Here is a 22,653-nt window from a genome sequence, read left to right on the forward strand (position 1 = left end):
CACATACTAGATGTATGGATGTCATATACGTTATGACCTTATTAAAGTAAAGATGTGCAGGACTTTAACCAGCAAAATTACTCGCTATTAATCTCATGAACGAAGGAATTTAAACTCCGCTGGCAACCTAAATGAGCCTTTTGTTTACGGAGGAATAACTTGATGAGCTTCTTGCAGCAGAGAACCGAGCCTCTTCTGTCCATAAGGGTGCAAGTCTTCTAACAGCTTTATACTATACTGAGCTCTAGGGACGCTTCCATTTCACTCCCTTGATCTCTGGAACACTTCACCTGTGTGTCATTTTTATTGCTGTTGTAATCAAGCATAATGAGGTAAGGAGGTCCGGGGAAAGGGGAAGGACGAGGCAGCGAGTGAGGGAAAAAAGCTTAGAAAAAAGTAAGTGTGTGTGTGTATACTCAACTAGCTGCACTAGCTCTAGTTGTATCTGCGGGAGTTAATCTCTAGCTCGCTGATCGTACCTTTACACTCAAAACAGCTGATGCAACTTCAGTACCTGAAATAGTGTTATTTAACCTGCTGATTGTATCTTCTATATCAGCTTCTGAGAAAACCACCTGAACAAGTTCTCTTCTAAAATACTTTGTTCACGTATCTAATTTATGGATCAGCAACAATAAATATATCCTTCAAGTCATTTACAAAGGCAGTGTTCCGTTCTTCATCCCTGTTTCCTAAACCTTTCTCAAACTCATTTTTTTCTCTTCTCTACAAACTACTTTCCATTTGTTACTGCTAACATTTTCCCCTTCGTTACCGTTAACATGTTTCCCTTCATTACAGCTAACCACTTCGCACTTATTGCTACATTTATCCTAACGAATTTTCAATTTATTCTCCACCTTACGAGTTTGAACCTGCTTTTAAAAATATTTAATTCTACTTTTAAATCATGAGAGTGTTTCTCAAAGGTACGGCTAGGTGTCTCTCTCTGTGTCTGTGTCTGTGTCTGTGTCTGTGTCTGTGTCTGTGTCTGTGTCTATCTCTATCTCTATCTCTATCTCTATCTCTTTCTCTATCTCTTTCTCTATCTCTATCTCTATCTCTATCTCTTTCTCTATCTCTTTCTCTATCTCTATCTCTTTCTCTCTCTCTCTCTCTCTCTCTCTCTCTCTCTCTCTCTAGTATCAACAATCACCTCGCATCCTCCAAACAATAAAATGAACGCTGGCGAGTTCGTTACAAAATTCTTTTTATTTTTCAGCAGGTACAAATAGTTTTTATCGCTTGTGTGCATTTAAATAAAATAAATACATATATGTGGTGATTCCAAGTTATGACAGTTGCCAACAAGCGCTTCTGGAATATGATTAAATTTTTTCAGGATGTTCCTTTTTTTTTTTTTTTTTTTTTTTGTCTTGCAGTCAGTAGAAGGCGCTGTGTGCTAGTTACCGTTTGTCAAAGGTACTATTCGATAGACACCTGGCCTTTTGTTTGTGTTTGATTTAAACCCAGTCTTTGAAAAAAATACTTAGGCACTTAATACCCTTTTCGGTCGTCAAGTCTTCAGAAGATGTGCCTATATTTATAATGGAAAGGGCGAAACCATATGTCACCTGCGAGAAAGGAAGAATTAATTCAGGTACCCAATACCTATGTATTATAGTTTTTGACTGATATCACTCGCTGCTTCATGCATTTACTGTTCAGAAGAATTAGAGGAAACAAAATTATATTCCAGTAAATAATTTGATTCCTGGCCATCAACATTCCATTACTATTGGGTGTTAGGGATATTGTCTTTGTACTTTCAGAAATCGTTCACATCACTCACCCACAGATGCCATATGGAAAAATAGCCAAGGCTTTTACTTTAAGAACTGTCAAGTTGCTCCAACAATTTACCATATATTATTAAACTCTACTATTAGAGTGCATGGAAAATACTCTCTTCACGTCTTCGATTCCTTGATGCACAGACTCGAGACCTTACTTGCACCTTTGGTGCAAACTCTCTCTGACTTGTTTTTAACAAACTAAAGTATTGCTCAAACAATGATTCGAATTTCTCTACTATAGTTACACGTACCTATGTGTTGCATGACCTTTGTGGGTTTGACCTTGCTTTTAAGTAAGTTTTTTGGATCACTGAAACTTTTGATTATCTCGTCTTATGTACATTCATCTTTAAATATATTTATAGAGACATGAGAAATTTTAATCAGTTATATCTCCAGACAGCAAGCAACGAATCTCAAACTTTCTTTGTAATTATTTACAATGAAAGTATAGAACATAAAGCTCGCCTTAGCTGAACTTTATAGTTACACTGCAAACTATTACCACGATAACTCTTAGCGGGTTTCGAAAAAGGGGTATGTTTATAAACAAGTATATTGAAAACCTTTGTTCTGCAGTAGTGCTGGTAAAATTCTAACGTCTCAGTTTACCTTGATGAATGATAACACCATCCATAGTGATGGTATTTAATCCGTCAGGAAACGGGCAAAGTATATCTTGGTCTTCCAGAATAAAATTTTTGCATTTCATGAAACCTAGCAGTATTTTTTTTTTTTATGGGGCCCATTGGCCATGTCACTGGTGAAGGCTCCATACACCTCTTTTTTTTCCAGCGTTGAGGAGACTTGTGCAGAGATTAGGGCGAATTGCATAAGACTCAGGTAGGTGTGGGCGTCCATCTGGCTTAATTGAGTTTGCAATTTTTGCCCTTCGTGTTTAGAAATGTTTGTCCTATTTTTCTTTTCTGCTTAGATGGGCAATATGCACGTCCAGTGGAGGTTGTGCTTTATATAACTTAAGCTATCAGTGGCTCTAAAATTGGAGTGCACTGGTGCATCAAAGCTTTAGTGAAGTTCAGCTGATAAGCTTTAAAGCTAAAACAAACTAAGATCTCCTACGAGGCTAAAGAAGAAATCACTTGATTGCCTACGAGGCTAAGCACAAAAAAATTGTAAACTGTTTTTACAGGGAGCTTAAATTACGAGACGTCACTTAAATTTTCTAGAGGGCCGAGTTATCACTGTCTGTGGGTTATTTTCATTGTTCCTCAAAAATTTTTAAGAAAACGTTACATGAAAACGTTACAGAAGAAAACTCGAAAGGCCCACTGGACAAAGGGTTATGAGAACCTTCGCAAGGAAAGCAACTGCGACCGTAATCCTCATCCTAAAATCATATGACGGGTGGACGCCTCACCCTAAAGACAAATACAGAATAGTCAAAGGCGTCGCTCATTAGACAAATTTCATAACCTTTAGACAATGATCGGAGGCCTTACTCTAAATTTTATTATCATTATAAGTCTCACCCTATAGACAGATGATTGGAAAACTTTCCTGCTAAGCCCTATATTTATAGTAAACTTGTGTATCCTGAAATTTTCCAGCTACCGAAAAATGTGTTTAATGTAAGTTGCGGACACAAACACTCCATGAAACATTGTTTTAAACCACCCACACAAAAATATGCTTTTAATATTTTAACGCTCTTGATTTGTTTCTTCTTTTGTCAAGATGCGAAAATGGTAGAGTTTCCTGGCAGTTTCAGCTGAGATAAAAAAAAAGAATCCTCCCATTTTTTGTACTATGTAGATTGCTCGCGCCACACAAGTCGTGAGCTGTTAACAAATTGCTATTGTTAAAGTTGTTTACGTCTAACACAAAGAGGCGGGTAAGCTGATGTTTTTCTTAATGCGACAGTCAGCGTTTTTACATTTTCTCTCCTCTTAGACTAAAACAACAGGTTTAATTAAAGTGGATTTTTTTGGGTGGCAGCATCAACTGTGACAGACGGGGTCTGGTGCTCACAGATGGTGTGCACTACAACAGGAAGTATACGAGGGAGTCTCCGTGCAAATCTTTCCCAAATACAGTGTGTGGCTTTCAGCAGTGGTACTGTTCCTTAAAATATGCTGTTGTAGAACGTAGGTGAGTATATGACCCCTTTACCTACTTAAGGTACCCTGGGTTGACCTCTATCTCATGTACATACCTCTTACTATTCATTTCTCATTGCATCATTACACCCTACCTCCATGTGTAAATACCCTTATATCATGAGGCATTTACCAGTTGATGATGAGAAATTATCTCAGAACTCTCATCACTTATGTTACAAGAACTTAATAAATAAACTGCAGTGCTGGAAACGCACTTTTATGCAAAAAAAAAAAAAAAAATCTAAGCAACGAAACATTCACTTAATTCCGGTGCCGTTTACACTGGGAAGAGTTCCCTAAGTAGTTTGTGTTGAATTTCTTTGAATTCAGCGTAAATACATTCCAATAATTAAGGGAAGGCACTAAACTCAAAAGGGGTCGTACACAACCTGGCAATAGAAATTCAAACAAAGACTGAAATATATGAAAGACAGAAATATATGAACTGTCACACAAATTTCAACAGTCGATATTTCCACTGAAACCACCGCCACAGATTCTTGATCCGAACCCGATGAAGCAGTTCTCATTACAGCTCATGAATCACAGCCAACAGATTATACAGAAGACTAGTCCGTTATTTTTTCTCATACACGACTCACGAAATCGTAATTACACGATTGCAAACAAACCATACCACGGGTGGGGTTTGAACCCGCAGTCAGAGTCTCAAAACTCCAGACCGTGGCATTAGCCACTGGACCAGCTAGCTTCAATAAGATACATCCAACTAGGTATATTTCTACATCATAGGAAGGATAGCATAGGCACCGTCTGTAAAAACGTACATTTGTGGTCACAGTGGTGCCTATACTAACCTTCCTATGGTGTAGGAATATACCTAGTTGGACGAATCTTATTAAAGCTAGCTGGCCCAGTGGCTAACGCGACGGTCTGGAGTTTTGACTCTCTGACCGCGGGTTCAAACCCCACACGTGGTATGGTTTGTTTCCTCATACATCTTATCTTTAACTTTTTGTACCAGCGGATCTTTGGACTTTATTGATATTCATTTTGTTTTTAAGCAATTTAAGGCTTAAAGCACTGAAGGACTGGTCATGTGTAAATGCTGCTAAATGTTTTCAATAATTCTTATGTTTACCTACTATCCAGTGCTGCTGGAGTAAATATGTTTTAGTGATTTAGGAGCTACGTTAGTAAAAGGTGATTGGTTCCACGATTTTAACCAAAGCTGCAACTACTAAATTAATGATCTTTATAGGACAGTGAGAAGGCCTACAGCTTGATACTGTTTGCACTGTAAATTCTGGTTGGTTTTCTGGCTGGGTTTCCAAGCTCTATAGTCATGTGTTTTATGTACGTCACATGTGAGGGCCACATGACAAGCATGATCTACTCACCTGGCCGTCAGATGACCAATTGTTCATTTGAAATTCTGAGCAGGATTATGACGAAACAGGAGTATGGATTCAAGCGAGTAGATTAATGTCGAAACAAAATAATCATTTCAGCTCAGGTGATTGACTTCACTATAAATTCTCTGAAGAAACCAGTTGACTTTATTTATCGGCTTGAGCTGTGATGAAGCCCCGGTGCTAATTTCTTGAAAATTTAAATTGGTACTATATTTTTTATTTACCCAGAAAAAATAATTCAATATTATTATTCATGTATTTAAAGTAAAGTAACTAAAAATATCTCGCCTTCATGGTATTATACGAGTTACTAACCTTTATACATTACTGAGGTGACAAAGCCTTAACATGTGTAAATTTTCTATGCATTTTATACCTATATTAAAACAAATAAATATAAGCTACAGTGTCATCAGCAACTTCGCGTTTCCCTGAATTCCAAATCCATCATCCGTGCTTCAGTGAGAAACTCATTCTACACCTCGGCTCACAGCGTTACAAATCTGTATTGCATTGTCGCAAGTTTTTACCGTGTAATTGAATCGCGTGTCTCTCCCATCAGGATCGAACCATGCCTTTCCTATCCAATACGGGAAGATCTCCGTGGCGCCTTAGTCCAATCATTCCTCAACCACAGCCCAGACGGTAGAAAGGAGGAGGGAATGGATCGCAAGAAGGAAGTGCGTAGAGGATAAAATGACATTGGAGAGCTGTGGAAGGGAAGGTAGAACATGGGCCGATAAAGGAATGTGGAATAAAATTAGGGACTAAGGTGAGAGGGAGAGCGAGAGAGCGTATATATTGAGAAGGTTATCATGGCTTCTACTGCCTACTGATCTGATCTTAGTTATGAGGAAACTGTTTGTCATTTGGTATGGTCCTATGTTGCAGTCTCGCCAACATAGTTCTTTATTGCATTCTTTAGTAAGTTTTATTACCTTTCCTCGAATGAGAACCTTTAAGCGGCAGCCTTTTATTTATTTATTTTTATTTTTATTTTTCTTCTCCCTTTAAACATTTGTAACTTTAGAACGCCTGATAGTCTTGGCAGTAAATATGTATAGATATTTTTCAAAATTCTGTTCCATCTTACAAGTTATTTACGCAGATCAGAAATACTAGTAGTCCAGGTACTATCCTTAGGGACCCTAACTTGTTTTCCCTCTTACTGTCATATCACTAAGGTACGCCTTGATTCACGGGCGGATTCTCCCCATCCTTGCAGTCAAGGAAGATTTCGGTCGGTTCATCTTTCTCGTGTTTTATTACCGTAATTCTTTCTTATTTTTATAGTCAGTAGAGGGAGGGACAATAAGTTTCAATTCAAGGAAGTGAAAAGTCGAGTTCAGGTCCTTGAATCTCCTTCCCTTGAATTGGTGTCGATTTTTACGAAAGAGTCATCTCTCCGGGTATTGCAAATACCCTCCTTATAATCTCCATTATTTTGGACAAGATTCAGGACAAAATCACCTGTAGCTCATTGAGGGAGAGAGGGAGCGTGTGTGTGTGTGTGTGTGTGTGTGTGTGTGTGTGTGACACACAACGGTGACGCAGTGATCGTTTTACTTTGGAAAGCATTTGACCACTTTAAATACTGAATACGAATAATTCTCTCACATTATGAATATACAATAATAAACTGACTGTAGCGTTATAGGATGTTCTCAGAGGAATGCTACGTAAATAAATGATTTAGCTTAGGGGTTAAGCCTGTCTAGGAGTATTTAAAATATTAAACAAAGCCAATCTTGGGCCAAATCTGTTTCTTCACAAAAAGCAACCTTTCTTCACCAAAGTTTATATATATATATATATATATATATATATATATATATATATATATATATATATATATAAATATATATAAATATATATATAATGTATTTTTTGTTAATTTTGGGTGTCTGAAACGGATTAATTAGATTTACATTATTTCTCATGAGAAATATTACTTCATTTTCTGTGCAAACTGGTTTTCGGCCGACCTTCCGGAACGGATTAAAGACGATAACCGGGGTCTCACTGTATAACTATATTAATAGTAAACTTACATATACGAGATACAACCTACTTTCTACACATTACATGTTTAAATAAATTGTGCAGTAGTACTATTTATTTAAACATGGGGCTCCATGACTCCCCTCCCATCTCCCTCATCTGAACATAAGAACGTAAGAATGGTGGAACATTACAGAAGGCGTACTGGCTCATACAAGGCAGGTCCTTATCAAAACCACCACTATCCAAAGCTACCCAAGAATTTACTCCCTTACCCACGACACCAGTCAGACCCAGCCCCTCCCACTTACCATGACTCCCAAGTCTTTTCCACATTTTATATGATTAAGTTCTACTTCACCTAGTTTATAACTTCGAGGGTTATTTTCATTCCAAAGGACTAGGACTTTACACTTGTCCACTTTTCAGACCAAGACCAGCATCTTAGCCTACAGGCAAAACATTATTTTTTGTACTCTACAATACACAGGCCCCTGCATACAGGGACCTGTGTATTTGGGAGTCCATACAAAATTATTAAACAACCAACGGCATAAACTTACCCGAAATACAATCCCCCCTACTCACACAAACACCAAACCATGACGTCTTATGACGCCTTGCTCCAGTCACCGCTCTTCCGGTACTGACTACACCTCTCCTCTCTTGTCTTAAAGAGTCCTGGCTATTCCTCAGGACTAAAAAATCCGTCACTAACGTTATTAATTGAGCGTTTTTTATACGCACACTTTCTAAAATGCTCTGCTTAATAGAAAATAATATATTTTTTAAATAATGGTAACATGTCATATATATCATTATTGCATATGCGTTGGAATATTTAGTAGGAAAGACTAGAAATCTTCTTTATCTGTTGAAACATACTTTTATCATCTTTGAAAATTCAGTCACAAGCATCATGAATTTTTTTTGGAGCAGAACATTATAATGTAAAAGCCAAAACATTAATTGAAAATGCAATTAACGTAAATTAAAGACGAACACAAGTTTAAAAAAGTAAGCAGTCTAATTAGCAAGCCATGTTTTCATGTCCTGCAGGACTCGGATTACTATAAAAGATAGACCAGACCCACTGGAAGGGAGCAATTATATCTATTTCAAACCAGACAAGTGAATTACAAAGTCATTGTCATTAAGCTCAGGTTGAAGATTTTGTATGTAAGCTTTCTAGAATTCTTAAGGCCAGTGTAATCCGCGCTTCTGCTGTTTTTTAAATCCTGCGCTAAACGTATATAATTGTAGTTTTCAGACTGTTTTTTTTGGTTGATGAGGCGACCTGGCTGGAGGAATGATAGCCTTCTGCAAAAACAAGTGTGTGTGTGTGTGTGTATATATATATATATATATATATATATATATATATATATATATATATATATATATGTCGTGACGAATATGTAAAACTGGTCAATTAGCAAGAACTCATTTAAACTTAAGTCCTTTCTAAAAAAATTTCTTATACGTTTAAAGATATATTTCTTTCATTAATGTTAATGTAAAAATTTATAATTTTGCACCAAAAGAACCTTAGAAAACTTACCTAACCTTATTATAACAAGAACAATTAATTTTAGCCTAACCCAACTAAATATATTTTAGATTTGTTTACAATAATTTAATACTAAACAAACACAGTGAAATATATTTTTTTTCGTTAGGTTCAGAATGATTTTGGCGAAATTATAGCATACACAAATTTTCACTTGTCCTATATGGCAAGATGAACGTTGCTATTTAAGCCAAGATCGCAAGTTCTGCCTATTCGGCACGACATATATATATAATGTCGTACTGAATAGGCAGAACTTGCGGTCTTGGCTTAAATAGCAACGCTCATCTTGCCATATAGGACAAGTGAAAATTTGCGTATGCAGTAATTTCGCCAAAATCATTCCGAACCTAACGAAAAAAAAATTTATTTCACTGTGTTTGTTTAGTATTAAATTATTGTAAACAAATCTAAAATATATTTAGCTGGGTTAGGCTAAAATAAATTGTTCTTGTTATAATAAGGTTAGGTAAGTTTTCTAAGATTCTTTTGGAGCAAAATTAAAAATTTTTACATTAACATTAATGAAAAAAATCTATCTTTAAACGTATTAGTGAAAATTTCAGAAAGGACTTAATTTTAAACGAGTTCTTGCTAATTGACCTGTTTTACATATTCGGCACGACACACACACACACATATATATATATATATATATATATATATATATATATATATATATATATATATATATATATATATAAATATATATACCCCCGGCCGGGATTGAACCCGCGGTCATAGAGTCTCAAAACTCCAGCCCGTCGCGCAAGGGGCTCGTGACCTATTCATCTTCAATTCCTAAGCAGTCAAAAAGCTATAATTTGAAAGACTGGCTACTTGAATGTGTTGATGCAGTACAGAAAAGAGAATTTCGTGTTGATGGCAGGAAAGAAACTGGCTGTCCTGTCACTGACTAAAACAATAAGAGAAGGTGTAGGAGAATATCAATAGGGAGGACAGAGTAAGGGTGGTGTATCTAAGATAATTGTAACTGAAGTAATAGCCATAATATAAAATTATAAACTATAGAATCAAAGGAGGCCGTATTAGTGTTTAAGCTGAAGATTTATAATGATTAAAGTAAAGGTGAGATAGGAGCAGTGGGAGAGTATTTATGTAACTGTAGGAGAAAAAGAGTAGAGTAATATTTTGAGAGTTGCGAGAATGATTATGGAGTTAAAAGTAAATGAGAGAATAATTGTGTTGGGTAGCTAAAATGCTAAAGTGAGAATGTTAGGGCTAAATGCTAATGATTCTTCTAATTGAATTAAATGTAGAAAATCAGCTTGGCAATGGTTAATGCCGATTTTAAGAAAACCAAGAATTAATTTGCGAGATATGATATGGTCCCAATTAAAAGAAATTGTCAGAGTACTTTTTCACTTCCCTTATTATATTGTATATAATGATTATATAAAAAAAAACTTCAAGGAAAAATGTGGAGACTACTTGAATATTCTACTGCTTCTACCCATACTTTTTACGAATAAATACGCATACATGGTTTAGGCAAAATGGTGCACAAAGTTTGTGATATAAGTATTTATAATCATAGTATAACAAACATGAAACCTGGCAATTAATATACATGCTTCCATAAATGTAGAGACTTACAACCACCCACAGTATACACTATATAGATACATACCCACCTGTCTGCATTCTGAAGGAGGGGTGTTAATGTTGCAGTTTTATGACTAGTATAAGGGTGCCTCTGGCAAGACAGTAATGGTGTGAATGATGATGAAAGTTTTTCTTTTTCGGGCTACCCTACCTTGGTGGGAGACGGCCGATGTATTCATAAAAATAAAAAAAAAACATACCCTCCGTCATGAACACACACACTTAACCCATCATCTGCAGTGTATAAACGTACACAGACTTGATGTGCATATTTGAAACAATACACAAGGTAAACTTCTGTACTTTATACTTTGTATTCACCTGCATCCACACAATGGTCAATCCATCAACCACGCAATGTACAAATCTGCACCCCACACTACACAACTGCATCTCTCTCCTCCAATGACCTTGTCACCAGAGCAATTTACGACTGATGTACTGCCTCTGCTCCTTATCTGCAATAATTTCGTCACAGCGATGCTCATTTCATCTTTCAAACTGCCAGGGGGCCGCAAATTAGAGAAATTCGTGATTCAGTTAATTTACATATATGATTAATGAGAATGCACGTAAAAATGCCACACACTCGCTTCCCGGTGAAAATGTGTGTGAATGTGATGTGTGTGAATGTGATGTGTGTGAATGTGTGTGTGTGAATGTGTGTGTGTGTGAATGTGTGTGTGTGTGTGTGTGTGTGTGTGTGTGTGTGTGTGTGTGTGTGTGTGTGTGTGTGTGTGTGTGTGTGTGCGTGCGCGCGCTCGCTTATAGAACAATCGTGCTATTTTCCACACCTTATAAGCCCCTACCATACCTGCTCTTGAAACTCGGTGATGAATCATCATTTATTTTTTCTCCATTCAGATTATTCTGTTTCCTAATGATACTCTGACTAAAAAAAAAAAATTTCACTTCCTTCTTTACCTTTCTTCTATGCTCCGTTACCCACGGTCTCTTCATTTCAATCTGTCTTGATCTTTATGAGTCATCCGAGAATTTTGTCACACTTGGTTCTTTTTTTCAGCATTTTATGGTTTTACTTTCTTTGCTCCTTCGTTGGTTCATTTCTTGTTCTATGATTCACTAAGCGAATCGTTAGATTTTTCTCATTTTAATGTTCTTTTACCTCAATCCCGGAACCAAAGCTGGATCGAAACAGACTTTTTAAGCTCGTTTGTATAGATGAGCTCTAAGTGCTGTTGTTTGTTCTGCAGTACAGGCCTGACATACGATATCTATCAGGTCCTGAAAGACTGTTACTTTAGGTTCTTGACTGTCACTATCAAATTCACGTACGCTACCCTGGTTATCTGGCTGACATGCTCCTTGAGTAATATGCTAAGTACATATTTCCCCTTCTCCCCTAGGTCTTTTTCCCAGTGTTAAATTTGCAGCCTTTGTGTTCCCCCAACCCTCACACTGTATTCGTTTTTTCTACCCTTCGCATTACACCGCCTTGCAGCTGCTGAGGGTGATTTTCAATTAGACGTAAACAGTTACATGAATGTTAGTTGACTGTTGTAGGAAGTAGCCAAGTATAAAAAAAATAGTAATACTAAAATAATAATTTTCTACTATACTACAAATATAATCTCCCATGCATATAGTAAAAGAGGGACACCACGCATAGCACAGCTCAAGTATCTACAAAATGTCTGGGTATCTAAGAGGTGTATATACACGGAGATTAATACTTATTTTACAAATTCAAATATCAAACAGTTGATATAAGTGAATAGATGCATTATGGCGTTAATGACCCTCGGGAAGTCGAAAGGCACTGTATCTACCAAATTACATTTAAACAGAAACAAATAGGTATATTACTGATAAATCATAAATAAATCGTAAAACGGTAAAGTAACAAGTTATCAAACTTTTCAAGTAAAAAAAATGAAAGAAAAGTTACCAAACTTTTCAAGTAAAAAAAAAAAAAAAAAAAAAAAATATATAGAACAAAGATTCAAAATTCTCCATTACGCTGCAAGATTTCCTAAAAATGGTATTATCATTTATCACCTGAGCCATAATTGATTACTAATGAGTAATTACAATCAAGAATCTAAAAAGAGAGTGAATTATTTTTTCAAGAACTCCAGGCCTGTTAGAGTAGAGGATAAAACAGAAAAAGGTAATGAAAGGAGAAGAGGGAACGGAAGGGAACGGAAGGGAACGGAAGGGAAAGGAGGGGAAAAGGAGTGAAATGAAGAGTGGGGGGAGAGCAAAGAGGTAGGAGAAAGGGAAAGTAAAAAGGAAGAAAAATAAAGTGGAAAAAGTAGATGTAAACAGAAAAAAGTGGTGAAAGAAACGACAAACAGACGAATGAGGGGGAAAAGGAGAGAAGATTAAAGAAAGAATCAGAAAATGTCGAAAATGAAAACGTTGTAGTAAGAAGGATGAAGACGGGGGGAAATATAGAGAAGACATAGTACAAGATATATGAATGACTGGGAGAATATAGCAATAAAAAAAATACGAAAATACGTGAAACGTATAAAGAGAAAGAAGGAATGAGAATGATGGAGAGAATGCTAATATAATAAGAAATATGATGAAGACATATGTATGGTATAAGGTTAAGAAAAAATACACAGAGGCATACGTTAAAACAGTGATCAGGAGACCAAAAATAAGACGAATATATGAATTATAAATAGAGATGAGGATATGATATAATTAAATGAACAGGAAAAAAAAAGATCAGTGTAACACAAAAATGGAAAGTGAGATGGATGATGATAAAAAGCCATCGAGCTCTCATTTTCTTGTTCAGACAAATTAAACAATTGTTTTATTAAGAACCAGAAAATAATGTATCATGTGAGATGCAAGGAGTACACTAAATCACTTGCACATGCTCTGATTTAGTGTGCACAGGAGAAACTGAACGGGCTCTTAAAACTCAGAAAATTGAACACGTGTGCTCGAGAACGATCGAGATAGTTCTGCACAGTTTCATGTTAAAAATTCACATCATTCAGTCAGCTGAGATGGCGCTGATATTTACGAGATAGAAAATCCATTCAAACTAAAAATCAAATAAAGTGGTAGTAATTAAATTTATACCGAATCTTAACATTTTAAAAGGATATGGTAACCACATATGTACTAAAAACACATCACCCCCAGATTCCCTCGCAACACCCTTCAATAAGGGCTTCCATTTTGAGTGCGGAGAACAGGACCACTTTATTTTGAGAACACAGGACTAATGCATTGAACAAGACTCATTGTTTTGGTTATAACCTATGCTGCAAAACAAATAGTCAAACTCCCACTCTCCCAGTTCAGGACATTAGAATAAGAGTTTATCCGAGCACCTTCATGTCCCTGAAAGATGAAATGTTCTCAAGAGAATGAGAACCCAAATAACTTCGCCCCCACTCTCCTTACCCTTGTAAATATCTGCTAAAAAGGACCTCAAGTGGAGGTGGAACTATGCAGGTTACAATTCATCGTTTTTATCTCATCTGGGCTTCATCTCTCATTGACCATTCTTCATTATACTTTGTTGCACCAACATTTATTGGAATAGATGAGACTGGGAGAAGGTAATGATTCCCATGTAATATAATTCCAGTGCTCTTGACCTCGTCACCAAAACATCCATGTTGGAATACTTCACAATATCCTTATCGTCATACTAAAGTCTTCCAGCTGAAGCTGACAATATTCTTCCCAGATATATGTAACCTATCCTATGTGATTGAATATGACATCACGTTTAATAGTTTCTGTTACAGCAGTGTAACTTCTATATAAAATAGGGTAGCTGAACTGCGGATTAATCCAATTTCGGATAATAATAAAAATATCTCCCTTCACTTTCTCTGTGAAGTTAGTGGTAGCTTGGAGACTCCTGTGATATTGACTCTCTGATATGATGCAGTGTCTGTTGCAACCACATTTTGTTCCAGTCTCGAAGGAGCGTGATTAATCCAGCACTCGCCTCTCTCTCCAGGAGAAGGGAAAGGAGGAAGACACCGTATCTTTGCTTTCAATTTTGTTATTGAAAAAATTTAATGACCTGACTGTCAACTAAATTTGAGACCAGTGCAGAATAAGCTACGCCTTGTTGGCCCTTAAAGCAGCATATTTTGATCTTGGTAAAGGGTTCTTAATCTGAGGAATGGAAGCTAGTTTCGATTCATCGAATCAAATTTGACTGCGTTTCGTTCCCCAGATGATGCATGACCATTACAAATTACGTTTACCCATGAATATGAAATTCAAAAAAGAATATAATAAAAAGTAATAAAACAACAAAGTACAATAATCCTAGCTAGACCTCTATATATTAAGTGATTTCGATTTTGTGTATATAATTAACAGGATCTGCAAGTGAGCTACAGCTCTCGGGATAGCCTTTCATCTTTTGAGAATCTTGTGTGATTAATTCTGTCAAGATATATGTATATCAGCGTGGCACACGTTATCTGCGCCACCGTATCTCCGCTATCACGTATGCCTCTTAACACTGGCAATCTCTTTAAATCTGACACTCTGAAGACCAGTGTGATCTTAGTATATGCTCCTTAACATACATTGGCCTCACTCCACCTCTGGGCAAAGCAATCTATTGACCACCCTCACTTGACTATAGTTCCTCTTACTTCACATGTGCCTTTGTCTATATAAATCTGTTTTCTATACCCCATATATATTTGGAGTGAACAGTGTCAGGAATGAATCATATTCATAACAAAATATCCTAAGTGTTTTCATAGTGACTTAACTACAACTTACCGGTATCATCAGGTTTTCCTTCACTATGTACATAGTTGCATAATAACTTTGGGACTTCTGTTACCTCTTGATATAAATCAAAGGAGACTATTGGCCCTATTACAAATATTTAGGTACTTCTGTTCTGGCTTCAAATTTCTGTTTACCTTGACTCCTAAGTGTTTTATTCCTTCTCAGTGATCTAGCTCTATAGCAAGTAATCTGCAAGTGTGAGATATTTTCATTCCTAAGATGAAGACTTTACATTTTTTTTCGCAAATGTACAACAAAATCCACATTTGGCTGACGATTCATAAAACCGTCGGCAATCCTGGAGAACTGTAAGGAAAAAAAAAACTTTCAAAGAGTAAAAGGTATAAATTTAGCCTTAGCTAAGAAATGACGCATTTGCATTTTTATAACTAAGACTATACGTTTTTGTTTCTGCTATGCAGATTATAACGTCTTTTAGTGTCTATCAGATTTTCATTCATCTATAATTCCTACTTATCCTTCATTTTCCATTTTCTCTTTCTTATAAGGACACAACGGACACGCCAGCGAGCGGCGCAGACAGCTCCGACCTGACACTATCTTCCTCTCTGATGCGGATTCCCTGCACACGATTATTCATTGCTTATTCTGCATGGCTGATGTTGCAGGCTTGTGGACGACTCCACTGTTGATTTTCACAGCTTGGATACCAATTTATTGTCTCTGTGGGTCTCTCGCTGATAAGATAATGGTGATTACCTGCAGGGTCACACGCTAAAGTTCCACTGGGTAATTCGTAGGCGATGAAAAGTCACAGACTGGAACATGTACATGCATCATACTAGTCACAAACCGAATCATAAACAGAGTAATAAACAAGGCTCATAAACAAGAATTATAACCAGGACGCATATCAAGTGGTAATAACCAACAGTTATAAACAGGGGGTCACCAACAGAGGTGTCCCTATAATGTCTTACTGTACAGATCCTCGATCCAGTGTGCAGGCAAGAGCGACAATGATTATGATAACGAGTCTCCTTAATGAGAAATGGTTTCACTGATATGACCTCAGGGATTAATTTATTAAGTGCGGAAATGGAAGATATTAATAAGATAAATAACAGAAAACTTCACGGTCTATGTCGAGTCCACCCTTCGACCGGAGTGACTTTTTACCAGTGAAGGACTCTTTCTTTGTGCAATATATTAAAATTATCGGCCCCTTCCTCGGATCAAATTTTTTTTACCTCCCATTCTCTAGAAACTATGGCCCCTACGCGTTTAGCGCTGCCTCATAATAAGAATAAGAATATATTTAGGCTGTTAGTCAGGTTCTCTGTCTAATATCGCTAAAATTTCTAGAAGATTATCACATAATTTTTGGAACCTTTGGAAACGGGGGAATAACAGACTCTATGCTTCTCTACCTGGCTTGTAGTAGTACAAACAAGACCTAATTCATTGCGTGTCGTTTCTCAGTGTAGCTGCTGATACACTGAGAAACGACAGGCATGAAATACACCCATATTATACTACGCTCTGCGCTCGCAAACTAAGTAACACTGGTGCCACTGGGTGTCAGCAGGCGGTAGATATCAGAGGTGACATTGCTGAGACGTTACTCCTCCTGGTGTCGGCCTTGTCTACACCTCGCCCTTCCTAAAGGTGACATTGTCGACTCCTCACGTCTCTTGAAATGATGTATTGCCTCAGCCTGTCGAAACTGTAATGAGAAAGGAATAATGAATGGTCAAGTGTATGAACACAGTCTCACGTGCAGCTCCTTATCAACACACTCTTCATCTGCATATAAAGTGCCCTGTTTTATACCTCGCATGTCTGCGTGAACACTATCTCTTTGACTTATGAGGAATATGTCTGTATCTACGGTATATTTTGGGTGTGTTTTGAATAGCAATTATTTATTTGGAGTTTTAAGTTTAATGAAGGGTGTTTTAGTATGTATTATTGTCGTGTTTTGACTGTGTTGAATTTGTCTTTAGTGTGTGTTGAATGTGTTTCGAGTATCAAGAAGGAAGGTGTTCCTATCATTTTTCCCTACCCCTCCTCTTCTAGAAACAGATGTAAGGAACAGAAGATTTTCTAAAGTTGTAACAATGGCGTTATTGTTCAATATCGAAAGCATAAAGAATAAACAGCGACGGCATCAAAACTTGTAACGGTGTTTCGCCCTTCTAACAAGCTATTTGAGCCTATTATAGAGATAAACAGAATCTTTCAATAAGAATATCAGTGACAGACAATGATGGTATGACAAGTAACAAGTGTGCCAGTGCCGGGTAACGAGGGTGTCATGTTCTAGTAACAAGGACATTAGGCTGTAATAAATGATTTAAGACCTAGTTACCAAGGTTTCAAGAGCTAGTGATATTAGTTTTAAAACCTAATAAAGAAGGTTCCAGGGAAGAAACTAAGGTTCCAAGAATAAAAATGCAGATTTCGAGACCTTTTGACAAATGTTCCAAGACTTTGTGACACAGATTTTTAGCACCTACTATTGAAAGCTTAAAGGCATGACAATGAAGGTGTAAAGAACTAGTAATGAAAAATTTAAGAAGTAGTGACGACGGCATCATCGCCTCACATAAGCAGTATAGAGTTATAGGTTTCCAAGATAAGCCTGCAAGTAAAGATAACTTCAATGAATATACAATTTCCTTCTGGCAAAGTTTGCCAACGCAATATTCCTGTCACAGTCAGATGGAGGGACAGCCTCTCCATGGGAATGGTCAGAAATGTGAATGCTCCGGATCGAGGTAATATATTCGACTTCGTGCCATTCAAATTCTTTCCAGACAAAAAGAAAATATATAAATTTTGGCAGAGTAGTATATATTGATCGGAATAACAGTGATACATGTTGTATTAAGCGTTTCTTTAAATTATGTTCAAAGTAAGTTTTATTGTTGCATTTAATCATTCCATATGGAATCCATGAATCTATATGGGCTATACAGCACCTTGAAATATAAGGAATTAGGGTTGCTTTACTGAAAACGGTAGATTACATTTCAATGATCAGAAGCCTTTCATTGGCATCGAAGCACTTCCAGTGAGGATGCATTCAAAAGAGTTTTCACCAAATGTCTTCGAAATTTTTATACCTTATTTATATTATATTATTAAAGTGCTTCTTCGGTATTACATAATTTACGAGTATTTTTCCTTTGGCCTGGCGCAGCTCTTGTGAATGGAGCTTCTGGTGCTGAAAGACACTTCATCGCTACAGCGGATTTCACGCCTATATATTGAAGATTACTAGTTCCTTACTCAAATGACTCGCACATAGACAGAAACTTATGATGATATTGTGCCTTTTACCTTGCTTGGATTGTCCAACGATCAGACCTTCGTCTGGCGAGCGGGGCATCTCAATCCCGTCCTGATTTAATACCATATCTTTAGCTCTCTATTTGCTGTTTCCGAAGAGTTCTTCATTAAAAGGCAGCAATATGTATAGATCCTGCCTTCCCGCTTCCCATCATTAAGGTTGTCAAAGGTTAAGAATCAGGTCAGATTGAGCTGTGGTGAGCGACTTGGTGAAGATAGGCGCCGTCCAGAACCTGTCTTTATCAAGCTCTCATACTTTAAGACTTATGAAAGTTCAAGGGGTCAAAAAAAAAAAAAAAAAAAAAAAAAAAAAAACTCATGCAAGAGTAAGATACCAGTAAGCACAACAAATACAGCATACTCAGAGATTTTTTCCGAGTAAAAATTTCTGCTAAGTGATATGGGAACACTTGAGCATTTATTAAAAATAAGTTATATTTTGGATGCGAATATTGTGATTTAGCGCCGAAGATTTCTTGGTGGGTGCCTTTTATGATTAAGATTAAAAGTTGTCGATACTTAACTATGGTCCTATTTTGTCTCTCTTAAAGGAATTCATAGTACTTAAAACAGAATTCATAGATTTTTTTTTCGTGCTCTGTACCGCCCAGCAGCACGCGAACAATGACTTAGCTAATGTATAAATAATTTAGTGGCACACAATGCCATTTATTCTGCTCTACAAGTGTAATTTATTTAGACAGCATGTGCTCTCATGTGTAAATATCAGCCTGTGCTTTTAATCGCGAACAATTGAATTGTTGTCCTTTAGTGAGTGAAAAAAAATTATTGTAACATGTCAAAAAACAGAAAATAATATAAAGACACAGGCAAACAGAGGCAAAAGTTGCAAACCAGCAAATCTTAACTTCGAGGATGATGCTCCAGAAACAGCAGAGGAAGTTCGTTAAAAACTGCTTCGGCAATTAATAACTTAGAAACTTGCGTCCTTCACACCCACGCACGCTCACAGAGGGGAGGAAACCACTGAGTGAGCTGGATACCACAAAGACAAAGGAACCAGATAATCTCTCTCATGTGGTTCTGAAAGAGGGTGCACTGCGTAAACCACTAGCTAAAATCCTCAACAAGTCATCCTTGGTGAGCACTTCGTGTGCTCACCAAGGATGTCCAGGTTTAATGCCAGCAGATAAAGGTATAAAAATGCAAAATAAAGAAAAACTTTTACCAGGGGTTTCGACGGGGACAGATGCAAATTGGTTGATCGATTTATGTTAGGCAGGATGGAGTAACCTACACTGTGATATTTCTTGTTTTAAACTAACCAGTCAGAGCTTTCTGTATTTTTCTGTTTTTCTGTTTGAATAATAATAATAATAATAATACTAACACCCAGGTACCCATTTTTCTGATGGGTGAACTTAGACAACCGGTGTAAGAAAACACGTCCTATGTTTTCATCCCTTCACCGGGAATCGAACCCGGGCCCTATACCAGCAGATACTTTTTAAAATATTAATATTACATGTATGCTTAAAAATATCAACTATCACTACTTCACGACTATGAGAGTTAATCATACACACACACACTATCGACAAGTGTCTTTGACAACCAGTAAATAAAACAGGCCAAGTAATGACATTATCATTTCAAATAAATTGTATTACTTAATAGTTAACCTTCCTGGTTATTTATTATCCATTGTGCAATAAGCTTTCGCTTTTATATCGATCATAGTATTTTTTTTAAATGTATGTTTAAACCTACCATCCTTCATGCACACATACATACGAACACACCCCAATTACAGTTGGGAGTTAGCAAAAATACGTATGGACAAACACGCATTCATACACACATGGATGAACACTAACGGCGCCTTTCAAAGCAGGTGAAGCTGCTGACATGGAGGATGTACAGAGATCCTTCAAGTCACACATAAGTACGATAAAACGCCTAAATTACTGGGAACGGTTGAAGTTTCTTGACTTGTATTTCCTTGAACACAAGCGATAAAGATGCATGATAATATACACTTGGAAATTTTTTTAGAGGAATTTGTTCAAAACTTGCACACGAAAATCACTCCCTACGATAGTAAAAGACTCGATAGGCGATGCAACATCCCCCGGTGAAGAGCAGGGGAGCCACCAGCATGCTAAGAGACAACACAATAAGTGCCGGGGCCCAAGACTGTTCAATTGCCTCTTAACATACATACGGAGAATTACCAATAAACCTCTGGCTGTCTTCACGGAGACGTTGGACAGGCACCTAAAGTCAGTTCCTGACCAGCCGGGCTGTTGTTCGTACGTCAGTTTACATTAGGCCAGCAGTAACAGCCAGGTTAATCAGGCCCTGATCCACCTGGTCACAGACCGGGCAGCGGAGGCGTTGACCCCATCACCCTCTCCAGGTATAGACAAAGACAGACACAGGCGCGCGCGCGCACACACACACACACACACACACGCACAAAACGAACACACTATATATATAAATATATATATATATATATATATATATATATATATATATATATATATATATATATATATATATATATATAATGTGTGTGTGTGTGATATACTTTTGTTTTTTGGTGCATTGGAAATTTAGGGCAGCACAGCTCTAGTCTGCTGGGTACACTTAGGTACATGAAGATGGGTTTATGTGACAGGGACGACTTTCTCGGATCACCCGGGGACCTAAACAACATGATTACATGCACTGTGGAGAACTATAACTGTTAAAATCATGCAGCGCTTGCTGAATGAGAAGCAATTAGAACTTTCCAAAGACGAGGACAGCTTCAGTTCCTTACATCAGGAACCTTTAGTCACTACCATCAAAGCATATCATTGAAGAAAGAAACTAGAATAAAGTAGGAATAAACTAGAATTGAATGATTTTATGCTGTCCTGTCCCTCATTTTATATGTAGTGTCCCCATTTGGTGGGGGGACACTAGTCATTAAATACAGCTGAAACAATCTATATCTGAATGAAGCGCTAAGCCTCGTAGGAGTCATGACTCGTAAAGAATGTTGCACGTTTAATCTTCCTCCTGCTAAATGCTAAACAGAATTTCTGCTCACAGGTAGAACTCTGAAGAAAGGCAGTTCAAGATCACGTCAACCAACTTAATGTTGAGAGCCCAAAAACTCAACTAAGTGATCACTATTATGTAATTGCATAATTGCATATACACTGACACACTGATCTCACCCCTAAGCACGCCCTCCCACTGCTACGCCCACCCCACTGACACACTGACCAACCGGCCACTAGCCAACCTCAGCGAACAGGTCGGTAGGCGGCCATTAGAAGGTAAGAGAATAACAACGTTAGTGCGAATTACTCTGGCGGTTTTGACTCGATTATGACGTCAGACTGAAGGGAAATAATCTCATCAGGATTGATTGCGTTTTGGTAAAGCCCAGTCACTAAGGATTTGGAAGTCAATCCCGCAGACTAAACAATTATTGGTGGTAGAGACGGCCCGGGAGGACAGCCTTGAAATGGGTACTCCTTAACACCATGCAAGTCGGCTTTATCTTCAAGGAAAGTGCCTTAATATTGTCAAAAGGCTTTTGATCAAACTGACTAGCCTGCATGTCCTAGAAGCTGCCTAACCCCTAAGGTATTAGCGCATCCCCATAAATATAAAATCTATCACCATTTTGTGAACGAGTTTCCGGTGAGCTGCGGTACTGGAAATCTGTACACAGTCTATGAATATGCCATGTGCCCACTCCTGTATTGTACGATGTAGGAAAATCTATGCAAAGTTAATATTTCGAGGAAGGCGCCAGGGTGGCTACGAGGGGCTCTTGAGCCAAGGAATAGGAGCTGCTCTCATTTTCCTTGGATCGACACTGATTACCTCCGTTAATGTACAATATTAATTAACCTGAAAACTTAATGCTGTATATTAGACACGAATAACTTCACTAAATCAGTACTGTTTCAGTAGTATTTATAGCACATCGCTTATCCGAAATGAAAAGAAGCTGTCTCTTGGACCATTGAAGAAGAGACTCTTAGGAAACGAAATTTTGGTAGTGGCGCCAGAAGGCCAAGTTTATTCTCTGCTGGTGACAAGGGACCAAAAGAGATTTACGAAAG

General features: G+C 37.4%; 1 long non-coding RNA gene across 1 annotated transcript in view; it reads right to left on the reverse strand.

Annotated features, from left to right (window-relative positions):
* Positions 1-14,790: 14,790 nt before the first annotated feature.
* Positions 14,791-22,653, reverse strand: part of LOC138853596 (uncharacterized) — a 208,327-nt gene continuing 200,464 nt past the window's right edge. The window contains exon 3 of the long non-coding RNA XR_011392770.1: positions 14,791-16,934. This is a non-coding gene — a long non-coding RNA (uncharacterized lncRNA). The remainder of the gene's footprint in view (positions 16,935-22,653) is intronic.

Source organism: Cherax quadricarinatus, chromosome 34 (genome assembly GCF_038502225.1).
Source record: "Cherax quadricarinatus isolate ZL_2023a chromosome 34, ASM3850222v1, whole genome shotgun sequence".
NCBI classification, from domain to species: domain Eukaryota; kingdom Metazoa; phylum Arthropoda; class Malacostraca; order Decapoda; family Parastacidae; genus Cherax; species Cherax quadricarinatus.